A 21417-nucleotide genomic window follows, 5' to 3' on the forward strand; every position below is an offset into this window, starting at 1 on the left:
TGCACACGAAAGCTCATACCAAAATATAAACTTAGTTGGTCTTTAAGGTGCTACTGAAGGAATTTTTTTATTTTGCTTCGACTCAGACCAACACGGCTACCTACCTGTAACTAGAAAAATTGTAGGCAGTTAAATCCAGGGATCCTGAAGCTGAGGCTTCAATACTTTGGCCACCTTATGAGAAGAGAAGACTCCCTGGAAAAGACCCTGATGTTGGGAAAGATTGAGGGCACAAGGAGAAGGGGACAACAGAGGACGAGATGGTTGGACAGTGTTCTCGGAGCTACGAACATGAGTGTGACCAAACTGTGGGAGGCAGTGCAAGACAGGAGTGCCTGGCGTGCTATGGTCCATGGGGTCACGAAGAGTCGGACACGACTAAACAACTAAACGACAACAAAATCCAGGGGTTTTCATGCAGGGCACCTTGAGGTTATTTTGTTTGTTTGTTTAGAAAAGCAAAGGAAAGTCTATAACTTTTTTGTTTCTTTTCTTGCAAAATTGGATGCAGTTGGGAGGGAAAGTCACTCTTTTGAGTGGATGAAGCCTGACAAATTTCAGAAAGATAGCTGTAGTGCTTCACAGTATAAAAGCATATTTTACCACTGGTGGGTATGTACAATAGGAATTACAGGGTGGGGGGAGCATGTATCCCCAGGAATGCCACCCCACTGCAAGAATCCTGATACACCAAGGGTTGGTGGTGGAGGTCCGCTTCTGCTATTTCGTTGATCTTTGGGGATACAATGTTTTCTGCATCTCATCTTCCCACTGGATGAGGGTGGTGGAAAAATAGCATATATTGCAAGGGAAGCCTGGGATGGAGAAAATTTCACCCTCCAGAAAGGCCCCTGTGGTCTCAAGCTGGTGAGTAGTGAGTTTCTGTCCTCTCATGGAGTCTCTCTCTCTCTCTCTCTCTCTCTCTCTCTCTCTCTCTCTCTCTCTCTCTCTCTCTCTCTCTCTCTCTCTGTGTGTGTGTGTGCATGCACATACACACAGATACAGGGAGAGGGAGGAGAACTCTCCATTGACTTGCATAGGGGAAGGTATACATTCATATGAAAAATGAGCAATTCACTCTGATTAAAAGCTTAATCATCTAAGTAGAAAGCTTTGTTTGTGGTCTGTTCATGTTAAATAACTCCAACGGGGTCAACCTGGCAGAAGATGGAAGCCAGCAATGAGATGAGTGTGATGCAAATTCTAGTCTTTTCTGTTGTAAACACATAGGTTCTGGTAAAAGTGGGTGAAAGAAGTGTAGAAAAGGATGGAATGAATTTCAAATGAAGCAGAACAGAAGGAAACACAGTGAAAGGCCATCTACCTAAAATTCTTTGAACGGTTATGGGAAGAGATGCAAAAGACTCAGTAATGTGCTATAGGCTGCAAGTGTAGGCCAAAATGGGAATAAAATTTCACATAGGGAATAATAAATGATAAATACTGATTTCCTGTCCACCAAACATGTGGGGATCTATTCTTAATCAAAGTGTACATGCCACATGTAAGAGGATTCCACTCTGTGCTAGTGAATCAAACTTTCAGAGAGGCAAGTGCCCTAGTCTACTCAAATTATAAGGCATATATTTATATATGAAGCTTTGAACTCATCAGACTCGGTGAACTCCTTGGTTCATCATTTTCCCTTGTGTACATCCTGGTGCAGCTTAATGATATGTGCTATAAACAAGCAAGAAAGGAGAGTGAAGATTTAGGGGGCCCTGCAGTATTTTGTCTCTGTGTTTATCTCTGCAAATGTCTTGTTTCTGCTGATGAAAACACCTTTCCAACTGGTTGCAAATAAAGGCTGTGGGCATTGGCTTTCTGTGTACCCTGTGCACCTTGAATTAGAAGCCAAACTGACACTCTGAAATGCCTTGAGCTTCTGGGTCAGGTAAAAAAAAGGGGGGGTTAAATGTAAAGGACCCCTGGACAGTTAAGTCTAGTCAAAGGCGACCATAGGGTGTAGCGCTCATCTTGCTTTCAGGCCGAGGCAGCCGGCGTTTATCCACAGACAGCTTTTTTTTTGGGTCATGCACCTGGCTATTCCTGCCTAGGTGTAGAACCTTACATTTGCCCCTATTGAAATTCATTTTGTTAGCTTGTGCCACGTTTCCCAGGTATTTTGAATTCTGATTCTGTCTTCTGCGGCATTAGCTACCTCTCCCTTTTTGTTGCCATCTGCAAATTTGATGAGCATCCTCTCAATTCCTTCATCCAAGTCATTTAGGAAGACGTTGAACAACAGTGGGCCCAGGTCAGTACCCTGCAGCACCCTACTTGTCACTTTTTTCCAGGACGACAAGGAATCATTAATGCATACTGTTTGGGTTCAGTCAGTCAACCAGCTACAAATCCACCTAACAGTTACCTCGTTCAACCCACATTTTGCCAGCTTTCTCACAAGAATATAATGGGAGACTTTCTCCAAAGCCTTACGGAAATCAAGATACACTATGTCCACAGCATTTCCCTCATCCACCAAGTTTGTAATTCCACTAAAAATGGAAACAAGATTGGTCTGACATGACCTATTTTTTGAGAAACCCATTCTGGGTCTTAGTAATCATGGCATCCTTTTCTAAATGCTCACAGACTGACTGTTGAATGATCTGTTTTAGGACCTTCCCTGGTATTGATGTCAAGCTCCCTGGTCGGTATTTATCTGGGTCTTCCTCTCCCCCCCCCTTTCAGTCTGTAGGGACCTTACCTGTTCTCCAAGAATTCTCAAAGATAATAGACAATCTCCAGCACTCAAGTCCAGTGACATGTTTGTTTATTTTAGGAGATTGTGTTGAGAAAGGGGGCTGTGGTATATGGCATATGAAGGTTGAAAAGAAGATTGAGTGCAACCATTGCTCCTCCTATGACTCAGTGCATGGGATTTATGGTGTTGTGTGTTTCAACCCTCTACCGGTTGAGTTCTGTGTAAAGTTGTCTCAGAGTTGGTCCTGTTTATCACCATAGCTGCCAAGTTTTCCCTTTTCTCAGCATAAGGGAAAATCCCTTACAAAAAGGGATAACTTGGCAGCTATGTTTATCACCTGTCTAAAAAAGCAACTGTTCCATTGTTCACCTGGAGTCTGCTGTTGTGCACAGTTAACTGGAAGGGGTGCAACTGTGTGAGCAAATGCATAAGTGACCCATAGAAGAATATTACAGGAGTGATTTGGTGAAAGTTATTGCATGCCCTGCTGAGAACCTACAGTCAACCCTTGAAGGTGTCCATTTGTGATGTAGATTGGTGAGCAGTAAACCTGAGTGCAAAATGGTGATTCCCTAGTGCATGGTGGGACCAATGCCAAGTCCTCCGAAACCTGCTTTAGTTCATAAATGAATACAATTCAGTCGGAATAGGCAGCTCACATAGTCTTTTTGCCTGATTTTGTGCATCATCTAACAAGACAGAAGTACTCTGGACAGAAGCACTCTTGATTTTCAAGACAAGCTGGTCTCTGAGTATGTGTACCACTTGATAGGGTTGCACTCGAGTCTTCAACTTAGGGTGCTGCAGGATGTGGTGCTGCTTTTGGATGCCTAGGTAGCAGTAGTTACCAGATTAGGCTAGAACATCAATTGTCCTCTTATCTAGAAGAAGCAGACTGGTTGCAATAATTTATGCTTTGATAACATCCAGGTGGTATTGTGCTCTATATGGGAGTGTCCTTGGAAACTTCTTAAACTGAAATAGGTCCAAAATGCAAATAGCTAGACTTCTAACTAGGGCTTGCTGAATTAAGCACATAACTCCAACAATGTCCCAACTCTATTTCAGGTTGTTGGTGTTAACCTTTAAAGCCCTAAATAGTTTTTAAACCAGGCTATCAGTAACACTATTTTATTCCATTTGTGCCTGAGCAAGTAAGGTGCAAGCAACACCATCTGTGGTGGTGTTCCTACTGGCAGTAACCAGTGGGAGAGACAAAATGAGCCATTAGGAGTCTAGAGATGAAGCTGGGCTGCCCACAGATGTACTGAATCCTATACTAGTTTATCTCCCAGAGAAGGGCCCAATTCAAACCAGTCTGCTGTGCCAGCCTGGAATTGGTGAAGCAAAAACAAAACAAAGGGTTGCATTGAACTATGCTCACAGGTGTTCCCTTGAAATCAGCAGACATGACTACATTTAGTTCATTAGGTCCTAAGAGTTGTTAGAAAACCCATATTCCCCTCAATTTTCATAATTCCCTGTGAAGTGGGATTGTTTCATAGCTGTCAACCCCCGGATTATGGGGCTGTCAACTCCTGGATATGAAAGTAAGGGCTCTGAATAAGGGAATTTCCCACAAAAAAGGGGAAAGTTGACAGCACTGGATTGTTTATGAAGCCACTCTGAGAAGTGTAGCTTTGTGAGGGGGAATAGGGATCTCCTAACAGCTCTCAGCACCCTTAACAAACTACAGCTCCAATGATTTTTTGAGGGAAGCAATGATTGCTTTAAGTGGTATCATGTATGCTGTGAATGTGGTCTGAAATAGATACAACACGGAAGTTGGTCCTTGGCTTCACAAACCAGCAGGGCTTCATATGCAGTGGTGACTCACACTCATTAGGATTGATTTCAGTCTGACTTGCAATAGTACTATAGAAGCTGAAAATAAAGAAGGATTCTTTAAGGTATAAACAGAAGCTCCTCGGCATGGGTTAAGGCCAGCTTAAATCAACACACATAACAAAATCCTGCTTCTGACTACATTTTGACACATCAGATAACTTTTGCTTTATTGAATACCCCGTGTCATCCATTTTAAAGCAAGTTGGGCTTGGTTATTATTAAGTGTATGATTTAGGTTTTTCATTGTCCACAGACAGTATGCAGCTTGTATTGCAAGGAGTGCAAATTAAGTGATAGTGAAGAATAAAATTATTGACCATTATCGATCAGATTCCCCTCCCCAAAGCGCAGACTTTAGCTTTAAAATGTTTTGATGTTTTCTCTTTTCTGCTTTTGCCCTCAAAATTAATGATTTTGAAAACAGGATCTATCATATATGTTTTCTGATGAGAAAAACTGTTCAACTGATACTGCCGGTAATAATAATAATAATAAAGCAATCCTGATACATTTTATTCTTATTATTGCATCTGCTTCATCTTCCTGTGGAGAGTGTTCTTCTAAGTATGTGGCAACTTAATATTCAGCAGTACCAGGACATTTGCCATTTTTATTTTTACCAATGCAAGTGGAACAGGGAAAGCTCAGAAAATCAGTGGACCAAATACATCCCTGAATTGAAATGGACTCATTAATAAATTCATCTATATGTGGTTTTGACCAGCTAATTAATTTGCTTGGAAAATATCTGTGGAAATTTGTAAGAAGGGCTCTCAGCCTGAACTTCTCTTTATTTAAAAGGGGCTGCTTTAAGGGGTTGGGGGAAATTCACTCTACCATTAATTTACAATGCAAATTGTTCCTGTCTCTTTTAAAGTATGAATCATTTTGTTCATCTCTGCTTAATACTTGATGAGCTCTCGGTATTATCTCTGTGTATCATCCTTTAGTTTATGAAGAAAATGAGGTTTTAAAAGCTGCTGTAAGAAGGAAGCATAGCTGCCAAGTTATCCCTTTTTTTAAGGGAAATTTCATTATGCTGAATAGGCTTCCTCGCGAGAAAAGGGAAAACTTGGCAGCTATGGAAGGAAGCAAAACCACACCACTCCCCACCCCCACCCCTTTCAGTTCACTTACAGAAGCTACTGAAGTGCATTTCAAACTTAAACATGTATTGCCCCCTGTGGTCTGGGTCCAGGGGGCTACTCTAAAAATATCTTGTATCTCTGCAAGGCTTTGAAGATTCAATCATAGCAATTGCATGTTAGGTAGCAGGTTATAAAAAGATGAAGAAGAAGCCAAAGGAAAGTTGTATTTAACAGGGAGAAGAAGTTTGGAGGACAGAGTGGGTGGGGTGGGGGTTGCAAGCTTTAAAACTTAGGTTGGTATTTCAAAATTCTTAAGTAGTATGGAGCCAAGGGAGCAGCAGAACTGCTGCTACATCTAGAACCACACCTCTTGTGCAAAGGGGGGGGGGACTATCCTGGCTTGATCTTTGGCTGACAGAGCTCTCTGCCTGCCCTGAACTCTCCCTCCCATTTGGGAGCAATATGCTGATTCCAGTGGGAATTCCATGGGAGGTAGGCTTATTCCATTTAGACGTTCCAAGGTGTCAGTCCCCATTCCTCAAACAGGGGCAGCCCACCCTGTTTTGCCACCTGAGGCAAAACAGAAACGTGCTGCAACTCCCCCTGCCGCCGCTCCCGTCCTGCTAAAGACTTGCTTACTAGGGTTGTGTGGTGGTAGCAGCAGAAATCAGCAGGAACATTTGGAGGAGTCTCCAAGATCTATAAAATAGTCATATAGTGATAGGAAGCTTTCCTTCTAAGAAAGCCGTAGTGCCTTATAAAATAATGCATTATTTTTATGCTTTCATGTCCCATTAAATCTTTTTTAAGGCAATGTTCCTTTGAATCAGTGCAGCTTTAATGTACCAAAGTAACAGTTTGGGCTGTGGTGTGTTCTTTAGAAGGAGAAATCATTATTTAGATAAGTCTCTTTCTTATCATTAATTCAGTAAACAGCATTAATTTCATAGTTAAAAATATGGTTAGTTTATTTGGTGTTAAGGCAAGCAGGGATTTCAAAAACATGGTACTTCATGAAGCATAAAAGTTACTTTATTTGCACGTCTGACTTCTCTTAGATTCTGCTTTTCTTCCTTTACAGTACTGTATTTGTTCCTCAAAGATGTATTAGGTTACAGTGTGTGGGTGCAACACATAATAGCTTTGATTAAAGATATTCTCCTACCCCAATATATGTTAGAAGTCAGTCTGGGGCCAAAAATTACATAGTTTTTGTGGTTTGTTGTTGTTCAATTTTAGTTTCCTGGGTGAAAGTTGAGGAAATAAAGAGGATATTGCATGTGGCTTGCTCTTAGAAAGAAAAATAAAATCAGGGTATCCAAAGGATTTGAGGAAGGGACTACTATGTTTGAAGCAGTCTTGGTACCCATCCCCCAAATGGCAAAATGGAGGGGGTGGATGAGACCCTTGATGTTGTCAATGCTACCAACAATCACTTAAATAACACAGCTGGTGTCCATTTTGTTCATTGCCATCCTATTATGTATAGTGAAGGCTCCACCAGAAGCGGCTTAGTCATGCTGGCCACATAACCTGGGAAACTATCTGAGGAAGCGGACAAACGCCGGCTCCCTCGGCCTGTAAAGCGAGATGAGCGCCGCAGCCCCGGAGTGGTTTGCAACTGGACTTAACTGTCAGGGGTCCCTTTACCTTTACCTTTAAGAGTAATGTGAATGTTTGGTGTGGGTGTGGCATGTTGAAGGACAGAAGCCCCAGTACTGGTGGGCAAAGAGGTTCAGTGAGGGAAGAGACAGACATATAAAAGAATTGTAGCTATCAGGAGATTGACATGTGACCTGTACCATTCTGACCAATTGGTTGCTATGTGTGAGCTTTGAATGTTTTTAGGAAATGTGAGAAGGGAACTTTGAAGAAGTGTTCACATTTTCCCTACCTACCTTTTCCTGCAAATCAGGGGAAATGGTGATGGTGACATTTCCATGAAACAATCCTCACACCCCATACAACAGAACTACCCTACTATACCAATGATGATAAATAATCATAGAGTAAGGATTCTGACCCCCTCAAGAGCTGACAATGCCAGTACAGCTTGGTACATGTACAGAACGATACTGAATTGTGGTCAAATACCTCTGCATCCTGTTTACTTTTGAGCGGACTAATTAAACACCTGAAAATGTAGAAAGTCATCAGGCTGGTGTTTTAAGGAGGTTTAAATAAGAGAGCTCAATTTGCTCCCTGTTATTACTAACAGTGAATGGCAGTAAACACCATTTCAGCACAGGGTTATTCAAAGATCAACATTGAAATTAATCAAACTCCCTTGATTAATCAAAATTATATATTATCATTCTGATTGCAATCATCTATCAAAGTATCATTTTCCTCTGTAATTTATAAGATACATAATCAGCAGCAAGAAACCTAGGGCTTATGTAGCCTAAATGCAAAATGATAGAATTTGTGCTAACAAAATTTTAAATAAAGATAATAAAAATTGTTGGACAGGAACAGACAAGCCTAGTAAAAATATCTCCAAAGCTTAATTAATATATGAATTGAATTTTACCTCAAACAATATATGAACACATAACCTTAGTTAAGTTCTTCTTTGTAATGGAAGGTCTTGTTACTTTAGAATACCCTTCCTATTTTGAGTGAGTTAGTTCCATCAAGTTTTACTGAACAAAAATAATTCTAAAATAATATTTATCTGCCTGCCTCACACCTTATTATAATGCAACTTTTAGAGATTTTCTTAAGCCAGTTGAATCACCTACTTAACCCTCTGCACCCCCCATATTTTAATTTCTATTTCTCAGATGTGGGAAGACCAATGTTAACATCTTTGCTCAGAATACATATCTCTGTACATGTCTGAAACCTTTCCCTCCCTCCCCCTCACACATTCCAGAACACAAATTGGTGAAAGAATTTAGGACAGGCTGCTATCAGTCCAGTAGAGCTGGTCGAGAAACCAACACATTTATGAAAATGTGGATCACTTCATGAAATCCTTGGGAATATATTATCTGGGTGGCAAAGTGACCTCAAAAAGCACTCACAAACACCATCAGCGCTACTTCAGAAAAGAATCTTTTATTACAAAAACAAGAGAGATGGCAACTGCTGAAGGTTGTCCCAGAGAAAGGAGGGATGGGGGGGGGGGATGAAGTTAAATGGCAGTGAGCCAGAGGAGGGTTCATTGTGGTGCTTTGACTTTTGTGGGAAGGTGGGGTTGAAGCAGTGGGAGCTGGGGATTGTTTTATAGCAACATCCCTCTTTCATAAACTGTTTTCAAGACCCTCAAAAACCCTCAATGAGAGCAGCTTGGTTCTCCACAGCCAATCTACCCTGCAAAAGGAGGTATCTTAGGATCATCAGATGAAGGGCATTAAATACGAATTGTACTTATTAAATACAAATTTAATAATTCATTACCACCCTCATCACCACACCTCTTCATTAACTATGTACAATATACAATCAAAGTTTGCTCTCTTTCCATGGTATTCCACATTTTTTATCTGTCAAGCAGGCAAAGGAGAGAGAAAATGAATAGGCCGAGTTTCAAGAGCCCATAACCTTTTACCTAAAAGAAATAGGGAGGGAACATAGCAAGGTTATCCACACAGATTAAGAGGAACAGTTTATTGATTAAATGTTTCTTAACACATTTCACATGTTGTTGCTCCAGCTGGATTCGCTACACCAATCATGCCAAAGTGTAAATCATGCCTCTTGCATTTCTACTTAAGGAACATTGTCTCTACAGATAAAATCAATTGCAGTAATGCTCTCTGAGATTTATGTTTCTCTGATTCTATCTCTACCTTGTGGGTGGAGTCTATTTGTCTTTATTTAATGAAGCGTGAACTTTTATGCCTGCTGTCTTCTGAAGTTCTACTGAGAGAGCTTGCCAACTTGAGAAGGAAAAGATGAACTGGTCTTTCATTCTTCCTTCTAATAAAACTGCAAAATCGCCCAAAGAAAGGAGCTTTTAAATGCAACCCCATCTTGTAATTTTTCCTGAATAATCATTCAAGTTCCTGCTAAGATCTGTGCTAAGAAATGTGCAGGTTAGAATTAATATCTGAAAACAGCATCCCATAAACTGAAAATTTGTGCGTGGTGTGTTATCTTGGGAAAGCAATTCCCTCTTTCCTGCATTTATCAAAGGCAAATCTGTGGGGTGGGGGGGAATCATAAATTGTTGTTCTGTATTTTTAAGCAGAGTATCTCCCAGATCTGGGACTAGTCAGCTAACAAACTCTCTTTATTGTTGACCAGTCACTGTCTGTGTTTGCTGTAAAACTCTTCTAGCCATCAGAATTGAATGAATGCACCCCTTCCTAAGTTTATTTGTTCACCATAAAGTATTGCTATCTGCATTTATGTTCATGACTGCTTTTGAATCCTGTGGATCAAGCAGGCTAGTGGCCATTTTTCTTCTAGCCATTTGTAAGTGTACTGGCAACAACGATAAGAGAGCAGAGGAGAGATCATATATTCCAGTTGTTGTTTCTGTTGTTTTTCTGCCTTCATTTCTTGGAATGAGCCATTTGGAGTTCCTCCCCACCAGCTCTGTCACATCTGAAATCACTCTTCTTTCTCCCATTTGCCTTAACATATGACTTGGGGGTCAACCTAGACCTGATAGTGGGTGTGACATGGTTCTTGGGAAGCAGTGTGTCCAATGACCCATGTCCAGTGAGGCATGATTTGTTGCATGCCAAATGATCAAGAGGAATTTCTCCCAGGCAAGTTTGATTAAGACTGATTTTTGTGATGCTTCCTTCATTTCAGCTGTATTCTGAAACACTCTCTCTGTTGGAATCTACACACATTTTAAAAACGTTGTGAAAATGCTTTTTAAAAAATCGTTTTGAAAAATGCCTTAAATTTGCTCTAGCTCACAGTTGCCATCTAGTGTCACAATTGTATATTGCAATTTGCAACACATTCAAAGTGTTTTATTTGAGTCCTCCATCCTCTCAGCTACAACTCTCCCCGATAGATGATAGAAGCAGAAAATAAACAGTGAACTATTTAAATCATTTTAGTGCTTTATGTATATGTATTTTTGTTTACATTTCTTCAATCATTTAAAATAGTTTATATTTATTCATTTAAGCAAGAACTCTGATTTATATGATGAGCACCAAAAGCCTCCTAACAGCTTGGGAAGTCAGGTGCTCATTTAAGTGTCTAAATATAAAAGTGGATTCCTAAATTTGATTATCTGATTGCATTTGATTGAGAATGTACATTGGCTGTGACAGGCAGTCTTGACTTTACACATTGGCTAATTAATTTCAACATATTTACAATTTTTGGATTCACATAATGTTCCAAGCAAGTAAGAGGATAAATGAAAGAACCAAGGAAGTAACTAAGCTGATGACACAGTAGCCTATCCTATATAGGCTATCCTATATATAACCATGGTTTAGCATGAAAGTTGGATCCCAGAGAAGATTGCAGCTGCTTGCCTCTGTTCTGGTTATTCTGCTGCTCTGCATCACTCAGGTAAGCCACGGCTGGCTGAGTACATCATCTGAATCCAACCTCATGATTTAGCTATCTCCAGATTTATCACAAGCTGTACTATGATTTGTCCAATAGTTTGGGGCTTGTGGATTTGTATGGGAGAACTATCCTCTAAGTCTGGGTTTGGATGTCACACCAAGTGGAATCAGGATTTAACACAGCAGCAAAATAACATGCTGCGAGCAAAGCAGCCACAATCTCCTGTCCAGCAGCTCTCATATTCATGCTAAATCATGGCTTGATTTTATATATTACTGCACCCAATGGGGTCACCACCTAGCGGTTGAAAAAGATCAGCTCCCATCCAGAAACCAATGTCCCCACTGTGGAAGGACACATGGATCCAGAATTGGCCTCCGCAGTCACTTACGGACGCACTGTTAAAACCGTGTTTATGGAAAGCAATCTTACTCGGCTATGAGTGATCGAAGAAGAAGAAGAAGAAGAAGAAGAAGAAGAAGAAGAAGAAGAAGAAGAAGAAGAAGATAGATGGACAGATACATTTTTATTGGTTTTTACATATATTTTCCAAACAGAACATCTCATCTCATCTCATCTTATACATTATTTCGGCTATTTTAGCCTGAGACTTCCATCAACCACATCTAATGATTTTCAAACGTCCTCTCTTAATCTTACAATTATTATTATAACTATTACTTTTAATAATCAATAACTTAAAATCAATTCTCATAACTCTTTTCTGTAATATTTCATATAGTTCTCCTTACAAAATTTCTTGTAGTCATGGCCGGCTCTAAGGCAAGGCTGGGTGGCGCAATGAGCCAGGGCGCCGGGCCACCGGGGGAGGGGCGCGTGGCTGTGCCTGTGGCAGCCACGCTGCGCCCGCCAGCCACGCTGGGAAACGGTGTGGGGGGCGGGGCACCAGAGGGATCTTCGCACCATGGTGTCAGGGCGTCAGATACGCTTAAGACGGCCCTGCTTGTAGTCCTACAAGCGTAGTCAGATGATTACAATTGTCTTTCAAATAACTCACATATTTACTCCAATCTTTCAAGAATTTCTGTTCCCATTGCTTTCAAATTCTCCCTGTCATCTTATCCAATTCTGCATAGTCCATTAATTTCATCTGCCATTCCTCTTTCCTCGGTAATTCTTCTAAATTCTTTGATTTAGCATTACATGCAAACAAGGCCTTTGATTTCAATTACAAAAGAAGATCTATAGAATGAATGTACCCCTGAATGAAAACACTTGGGATTGAACAGTGAGACAAGTTCATTCACAAACTGATTATTCAAATTATGTTATTATAGTTATAGAATCCAAGGTAGTGTACATATGGTTCCAGGTGGTCACCTATGCGGACGCTAACCAGACCCAGACTATCAAGGCTTCAGAAAGGTGGTGGCTTCATTAGCCTTCAGAACATATCCTGGGGCCACTTCGAGAATCAGAGGAACTTAAACATAGCCCATTACTTCAAATAGATGAACTATAAAATATGTCACATTGTGTCTTCATGCCTCTTCAGGTAATGCCTCTCACATGATTACCATCATGTGAAGATGGAAAACAGTGGCAAGCTCCATGACCCTTTCCTCTCCATTACATCACAGTTGTTGCTCCTATTACCATACATGTGTTGGGACTGAAGTTTATTATTTGGTGTTTTTTCTCATTAACTCATAAAATGTCTTACCCACCCTTCTGCATACAACCCTAGGGTGGTTTAGAACACTAGAATATATAAGTATTATTAATAAATAATAATAATAATAATAATAATAATAATAATAATTATTATTATTATTATTATTTATACCCCGCCCATCTGGCTGGGTCTCCCCAGCCACTCTGGGCAGCTTCCAACAGAAAAATAGAACACGGTAATCTATTAAACATTAAAAGCCTCCCTGAACAGGGCTGCCTTCAGATGTCTTCTAAAAGTCTGGTAGTTGTTTTCCTTTTTGACATCTGTTGGGAGGGTGTTCCACAGGGCAGGCGCCACCACCGAGAAGGCCCTCTGCCTAGTTCCCTGCAACTTGGCTTCTCGCAACGAGGGAACCGCCAGAAGGCCCTCGGTGCTGGACCTCAGTGTCTGGGCAGAATGATGGAGGTGGAGATGCTCCTTCAGGTATACTGGACCGAGGCCATTCAGGGCTTTAAAGGTCAGCACCAACACTTTGAATTGTGCTCGGAAACATACTGGGAGCCAATGTAGATATTTCAAGACCGGTGTTATGTGGTCTCGGCGGCTGCTCCCAGTCACCAGTCTAGTTGCCGCATTCTGGATTAGTTGTAGTTTCCGGGTCACCTTCAAAGGTAGCCCCACGTAGAGCACATTGCAGTAGTCCAAGCGGGAGATAACTAGAGCAAGCACCACTCTGTCTAGGCAGTCTGCAGGCAGGTAGGGTCTCAGCCTGCGTACCAGATGGAGCTGATAGACAGCTGCCCTGGACACAGAGTTGACCTGTGCCTCCATGGACAACTGTGAGTCCAAAAAGACTCTCAGGCTGCTCACCTGGTCCTTCGGGGGCACAGTTACCCCATTCAGAACCAGAGAATCCTCCACACCTGCCCGCCTCCTGTCCCCCACGAACAGTAATTCTGTCTTGTCAGGATTCAACCTCAATCTGTTAGCCGCCATCCATCCTCCAACCGCCTCCAGGCACTCACACAGGACCTTCACTGCCTTCACTGGTTCTGATTTGAAAGAGAGGTAGAGCTGGGTATCATCCACATACTGATGAACACCCAGTCCAAACCCCCTGATGATCTCTCACAGTGGCTGCATGTAGATGTTAAAAAGATGGGGGAGAGGACAGAACCCTGAGGCACCCCACAACCAATAATAGTATTATGGTTATAAAAGAACCCTTCTAAATGGAAAAGAACAGTATGAATTCAATAAAAAGAAGTGGAGTCCCACAAAACAAAATACCTTATTTGTCATAGGCCAGGGTAAAGAGGTATGCCTTGTAGACACTGAAAGCTATACAAGAGGAAGGTGCTAGAAGCAGCTCTATTGGTGGTATTTCCATTATTTAGATGCTGCTACCCAAAAAAGTCCTCTCCTGGCTCACCATTCGCTGCATGTCTAAGAGTGGTGAAACTGCCAACAGAGCCACCTCTGCAGATCTTAACACCTGAGAATATACACACTAGGAAGTCTTTTCTTCTACTCATATAGGCTTCTTAATCAATTTAGAAGCCTGCCTCCATGAATAAAGCAAGCTCCTCGCTGCAGAAGTTCAGTCCTCAATTTGTGGAGGGCTGCTGAAGTGGTGGTAGCCATGCAACAGAAGGTCCAGGGGCAGAAATTTACATTATGGTGGTTTTTATTTTTATTTATGCAGCTGCTAGGCTCCATGGAAACTGCCGAGACAAAAAAAAACAAAAACCCATACACATACTCATACAAGGGAGAGAATGACTGGATAGGGTTAGCGTTTCTTGAAGATAGTACATTAGCATCATATATCCTCAAGCTACTTCTTCATGTATAAATAACACTCAGCTAGTTTTATATGTGGTTGTAAGATGTAAAATTTAAGGAAAGGACCTCCCATTCTGGCCCAGCTCTGTTTTCAAAGGGAATCTGATTAGACTTAGATGCCATTAAATCAAGCCTGACTGAATGAATTATAATAGAACTCTCAGCAGACTTCACATTTGCTGTAGGCTCTGTATCAAGGAATGCTAGCCTGAAGAGGAAAATGAGAGAAAGATTAATTTCTTTTTTAAAAAAAGAGAGAGAGAAAGGGGGGGGGGAAGATATTTACTTTCTAAAACGTAAACCATGGGAATCAGGGAAACTTGCTGTAATATACTCTGAGGAACAAACTAGGCATGTTGCTAAATACATCAGTAGAAGGAATATCAGGGTTTTCTTTTCATTTAACAGCTTGAGTGGGGTGATTTTAATTGGGACCACCCTGTTCAGGGATGAGAGCATAAGCCTTCCCTCTATAAGCATGATCCTGATGGAAATCCCCCCCCCCAAGCCCTTGGGTGGAGGGATACCTGCCATGAGAGCTTTTGTTCTAGAACTAATAGTAGATGGGGAGATTTTTATTAGGACTGAAATTGGGAGTGAAAAATTAAACGACCCTTCTCTGGATACTGTGGTCCCAGCAAAAATCATCTGCTCATAACCTTGTGGGTGGCGGAGAGAGACTGTGTCGTGCTTTCTGTTGACTTGCATAGCCTCACAGCTAATTTGGTCCTAGCAATCTTCTCACAATTGGGTCATATTGCGTGTCGAGGTCCCCAGGACACCCCTCCCAATAAAATCACACTTCACACATAAATTAAGTTTAGGGTTTTTGGCATAATTTTGGCCACAACTTTATTTAAATACAAAAATGTGAGTGGTTGCTTAGGCATTGGTTCCATACATACACATACATACATCTGTTACTAAGACAGTACTAACTGACTTCCCCGCTTCCTGAAGTCAGTGCGGGGAAAGCATTTTGAGCAGAGAATGGCGCTGGAAGGCTGGCCCTTCACCTCTCTGCCAAATGCTCCCAGGGGCTCTTGCGTGGCCCTAGCCCTTTGTCGGGGTTCGGACTAAAGCATGTTGAGCCCCTGGATTCCTTTAACGGAATTTACCCTTGCAGCAGCAGCATTGGTGGGGCCGGCACAACCAACAACCAATTCAGGCCCCTCCCCAACCAACAGCAATGGAGAGATCGGCACAACCAATTGTGATCCCTCCACAACCAATTTATGAACCAATGCCTAACCGCCAACCTTACAAGTTGTGACGAATTGCTATGCAGTAGGCGAAAACCAAGTGGCACCAGCCAATCAGCCAAATGGACAAAATTCCTACCAGGCCCCTGCCTCAAGAGCAGACGACCCCATGACAGGCACAGCAAGGTCAAATGCAACAGCCTAAATAAAGAGGACGGTGGGCGGGTGATCCGAAGCTCGCAGCAAGAGAAAGAGAAAGCCCAGGCTGCGAGCAAGGAATATAAAACCAGTGGGCTGTCCCCAAATTGCAACATCCAAATCTACCCCACAACAAGAATCCACCAATTGCAGCCCTGGTCATCTAGTCAATCCCACCCAACAAAAAGGGGGAGGGTATCCTGTTTCTCCATGAAGGAGAACCTGCTTTCTCTGTCTCTGTCTCTGTTTCTCTCTCACTCACCCCCCTTGGAAAAACATCATCTGCTTTCCCATGACAAAGGATCATTTTGATTCTTGAATCTTCCATGAAGCCTAAGAAGAAAAGTTCACAGAGATTTCAGTTGCTGCAGGCAGATGTTTTGAAATTACACAGAAGAGCAAAGGTTGTGGCATTTTAGGAGTCAATGGGAGGGCAGAATGAGTCTTCTTCTCTTTTGTTTTTGTGAAGCCCTTGTGATAACCATTGCATTTATGAACCTGTATCTTAAACGCAAGCATTTCTCATTCACCCATTACATTAGTATACATTATTCATACAAAACACATCGTGTGTTGACATAATGCTGCAGGATTGTACAGCAAAGGGGTGCCCAGAAGGGATCGTTTTCAGCCAGCAAGGACTGGCAGGCTGAGGATGCAAGCTGCTACCATGAAAGATTATCTATCTATCTAAAAAAATGGTTGGGAATAGATTTTTTGTTTCGTTTTAACAATAAGTAAGGATGGGGCTGTTCTTATCAGTTCTGAGAGTTGTTAGGAGACCCCTATTCATTTCACATATCTACACAGAGTTGTCTTTCCCATAGGGCTTAGTGGTGCGTTGTGCGGGGGGGGGGCTCTCAGGGGTGCCCCAGCGCGGCCTCCCCTTTCCCTGCACGCCCACCAGCTGCGTCCCGTCAACCATATGGCTGGTGGGTGCGCAGGTCACCCTATTAGATGTAAGTCCTAGGAACCCCCACCTGGATTGACCATGCACCACTTCCGGTGGGCGGGCCGGAAGTATTTTGATTGCCTCATGCCCAAGCCAAACCTCTTTCATCTGTATTCAATAAAGTTGTGGCCTGTTTTGACCCAAAACTAGTCTCTTTGGTCTCTCATTATACAGGCCAGGGATGGGGAGTCTGATGCCTGGTCCTGCAAGTCCAGAGTGGTTTAATAATCAATCCCTCTCCCCAGGGAAATTAATAGTTCCATGAGGCAGAAAAAATTGTTTATGTATGCTACGACGGCCGCCCCGATACTGTTAGCCCAAAGATGGAAAGAGGAAGCAGTCCCGACCAAAGAAGATTGGCAAACCAAGTGAATGGACTATGCTGAAATGGCGAAACTAACTGGAAATCTCAGAAATGAAGACGACAATAAATTTTAAAAGAATGGGAAATGTTTATTATGTAATGTAAGCAGGTCAATACATTGGCAGGATTTTAAGAAAACATGTAATTTTAGATACAGATAGGTAGCAGTGTTGCTCTGCCGTAGTCTAAACAAAACAAAAAAATTCCTTCCAGTAGCACCTTAGAGACCAACTAAGTTTGTCATTGGTGTGAGCTTTCGTGTGCATGCAAACTTCGTTGGTCTTTAAGGTGCTACTGGAAGGAATTTTTAAATGTAATTTTAGAAATAATGTAAGAAATTTGAGGTAGAAAAATAATTTGGAGTAGAAATGATATGCAGTTGAAAAGGAAAAGTAAGGAACCGGGGGGGGGGGAGTCACAGGTTTCAGAGAATGCCATTTCATGGATTTGATATTGTTTTTTTTATTTACAGTTTTCTTCGTCTGTGTTGTTGTTGTTTTTAAATTCTGTTATTTTTGTTGAAAAATTAATTTAAAATTATTATTATTATTATTATTATTATTATTATTATTATTATTATTATTATTATTAAAAATAGTTCTATGAGGGGAAATAGGTGTGTCTTAATAACTCTAAGCACCCTTAACAAGCCGGGGAACCCAGTCAGATGGGTGGGGTATGTATAAAATAAATAAATAAATAAATAAATAAATAAATAAAACTACAGTTCCAGGGATTCTATAAGGGAAGCCATTGCTGTTTAAAGTTGCATAAAGGTGCTTTAAACGTAAAGTGTAGAAGTAGCTTGACATTGTGACTGAGGTCCAAGGAATATACATTTTCCCAAAAGGCCCTTTATATATTTGTTTGTTTATTTCATGAAACTTATACACTGCTTCCTTGTGTTAAAAAGAGAGCTATAAAAACAAGAATATCTAGAAACAGTTACAATTTTTTAAAACATACAAAAATTTGAAATACTAAAACAGATTAAAATTTGCACCAGCATTTCTAGGCATTTTGGTAGGCTTTCCTAAACAAGAAGGTTTTTCGCAGGTGTACCTTTGTGGCCAGGACACAAACTTGTGGAAGTGTGTGTGTGTGTTCACAGGCAGTGAAGGGAAAAGGGAAAAGCTTTTCGGAACTGCAACCTGTTATTTTCCACATCACAGTCAACTGGATCTACCATTGTTTGGCAGCCACAACCACTGATTAAAATATTGCCAAAATCAAGATTTGCTAGAGTACAGAAAACTTGTTGGAGTTGTAATGTCAGCCAAGACAAAAATATGCTCCCTGGAGAAGTATGCCATTGACCTCTCACAAACATTACTGTCACAATTTTGGGTGCTTGACTGTTTTACTGGCCTTGGACCTCAATGTTACTTTAACTTCTACAGTAACTTTAATTAGTAGCATCTCTTGGCTTGTGCTACATGGCCTGTCAGCTTCCCTACTGACCAGCTGTTTAGCAAAGAAACCTTTGCATTTTGGCGTGCAGCTGAAAAGAGGCTTTCCACATTAACCTCATAGTGCTATCAGCCAAACTGATATAAATACAGAGGTGTGAACCCAGCATCACTGGAGTACAGGGATTTCCAAAGGAAAGCTTCACTGCACGCAAGTGTATTTCCATTGTGAGTGCAGAATATTCCCCTTCTCATGCAACCTCCCAAACCTTTTGGTAATGGCCATTTTTGATGTGATGATTTCTATAACAATGTCACTTCACAATGTTCAGATACATGAATATTTCATTGCCAAGAAACACATTCACAGAATTATAGAATTGTTGAGCTGGAAGGAACCGCGAGGGTCATGTGGTCCAACCCCCTGCAATGCAGTAATCTCAGCTAAGGCATCCACGACAGATGGGCACCCAACTTCTGCTTAAAATCCTCCAGGGAAGGAGAGTCCACTACCTTCCAAAGGAGTCGTTCCTTTGCTGAATAGCTCTTAATGTCATAAACGTATTCCTGATCTCCTTTTTTGTAACTTCCATCCATTGGTTTGGGTCCTACTTTCCGGAGCAGAACAAAACTTCCATGTGACAGCCCTTTAGCCATCTCAAGATGGCTATCACATCTCCTCTGTCTCTTCTCATTTTGAAGCAAAAAACAGAACCCAAATAGCACCCAGCCTCTTGCTAGAGCCATCACATATTTGAAAGTCTTGTTGCACCATTCAAATTCCAGTTCTTACCTTACTCTGTCTCCCCTTCATAGTCTGCCTGAAGCTGGCCACTTCACCCTGCTGAATGGCAGGGCTGGCCCGACTCTCCAACGACAGCAAGCAGTCTAAAATCATGAACACACTAGTGGTTATTTTGACCCAAAAGTGAATTCAGTCTTATTATTAATTAGTAACTCCTAAAATAAGAGATTTGAATCCCTGCAAATTTGAATCCCTGCGACACTAGTGGTTATTTTGACCCAAAAGTGAATTCAGTCATTATTAATTAGTAACTCCTAAAATAAGAGATTCGAATCCCTGCGGTTCGAATCCCTGCAACAGGGTGAGCTCCCGTTGCTTGGTCCCAGTTCCTGCCAACCTAGCAGTTCGAAAGCACGTCAAAGTCAAGTAGCTAAATAGGTATCGCTACAGTGGGAAGGTAAACGGTGTTTCCGTGTGCTGCTCTGGTTTGCCAGAAGTGGCTTTGTCTGGAAGCTGTACACCGGCTCCCTCGGCCAATAATGTGAGATGAGCGCTGCAACCCCAGAGTTGGTCATGACTGGACCTAATGGTCAGGGGTCCTTTACCTTTAAAATAAGAGAGCCACAATAATTCAAAGTGTGCTGAGAGATCATTGTTGACTCGACATGCATGCCAGCAGTTGGACGGCTAACCCTTTGCTTCTTGCATTCAAATGGCATCTGGTCATTTCCATTTTGAAAATATATGACAATGATCCAACACAACCTCCCTTATGCACAGTCTCTTTTCTGCTTAAGGACACTAACCTGGCAGAGTGGCTATCCTAGCTTCATGGCAGGTAGGCTGATGTTGCTGACCGGGAGACAGTGAGGTAGAGGTGAGGTGATGGGGAGGTTGATGCAGTGCAAACACACCCGCAGCAGCACTGGATTTGCATCACCCAGCTCTGTCCAACAGGACAAGGTGTTTCTGACCCTAACAATGTGAATCTATACACACACACACACACACACACACACACACACACACACACACAGTGCTGTGGCCACTCCTCACATAGCTCTCGAATCCTGCTTACACACCACCCTCTGCCAATTCCCATTGCCAACTTTTCATTACACCTTGACAAACCACCCTCCTCTTACAGTTCATCACACCCCTCATAGATTGCTCTCCCAAAGACAGCAGAGTAGGATAGTTAATGGAGAGCTATCCTGGTCTGCCTTGCCTGTTCCTCTGCAGCTTGCCTGGGCCACCCTTCACCCATTTACTGCAGCCTGAGCTATCCTCCTGTTGTTCTGTCATCACACTGCTGTTTGTATGACCACTTATTGGTGGCCATGTAAATTGCAACATGATGACAGCCTTACAATTTTATGATATATACACACTCAGCACTAGAACCTATTAAGTCTTACTGATCTCAGTGAAATTTGAAGTGGAGCAGACATGTATAAGAATGTGCTGTAATAATGCAATCCTAAGCAGTGCTGACCTAAAAGATTATTCTATTTTTAAACACTATTTCTCATTAATTAATGTAAAAGGAAGTTGAATCTGAAAATTACAGAAGAGGAGAGACATTTCACTGAAATTCTGATGGATGGAGTGCAAGGTTTATGTTGTGCCTGCCATTCTTTCAAGGTGACCAAGGGGCTTTCCGAATGTCCTTTCTACCAATCCTCCCTCCAATACTCTGCATTCTGAAGTCTTCCAGGAAACCTAATCTTTCTTAAAGTCCCATGGTGTCCGCAGAAATGCTTTCCTGTAAGCATAGCAAGCTGCAAACTCTGTCTACCAAGGTTCCCCTGGCAGCTGTCCCTTGTTCTTTTTTTTAAAAAAAAAGCTATGGCCTTTTATTTTAAAATAAGTCAGTGTGGAAATATTTTGTTTAAATGAAGAATGGTGAGTCACTAAAAAGCACAATCAG

This window comes from Zootoca vivipara, chromosome 1 (genome assembly GCF_963506605.1).
Source record: "Zootoca vivipara chromosome 1, rZooViv1.1, whole genome shotgun sequence".
Taxonomy (NCBI): Eukaryota; Metazoa; Chordata; class Lepidosauria; order Squamata; family Lacertidae; genus Zootoca; species Zootoca vivipara.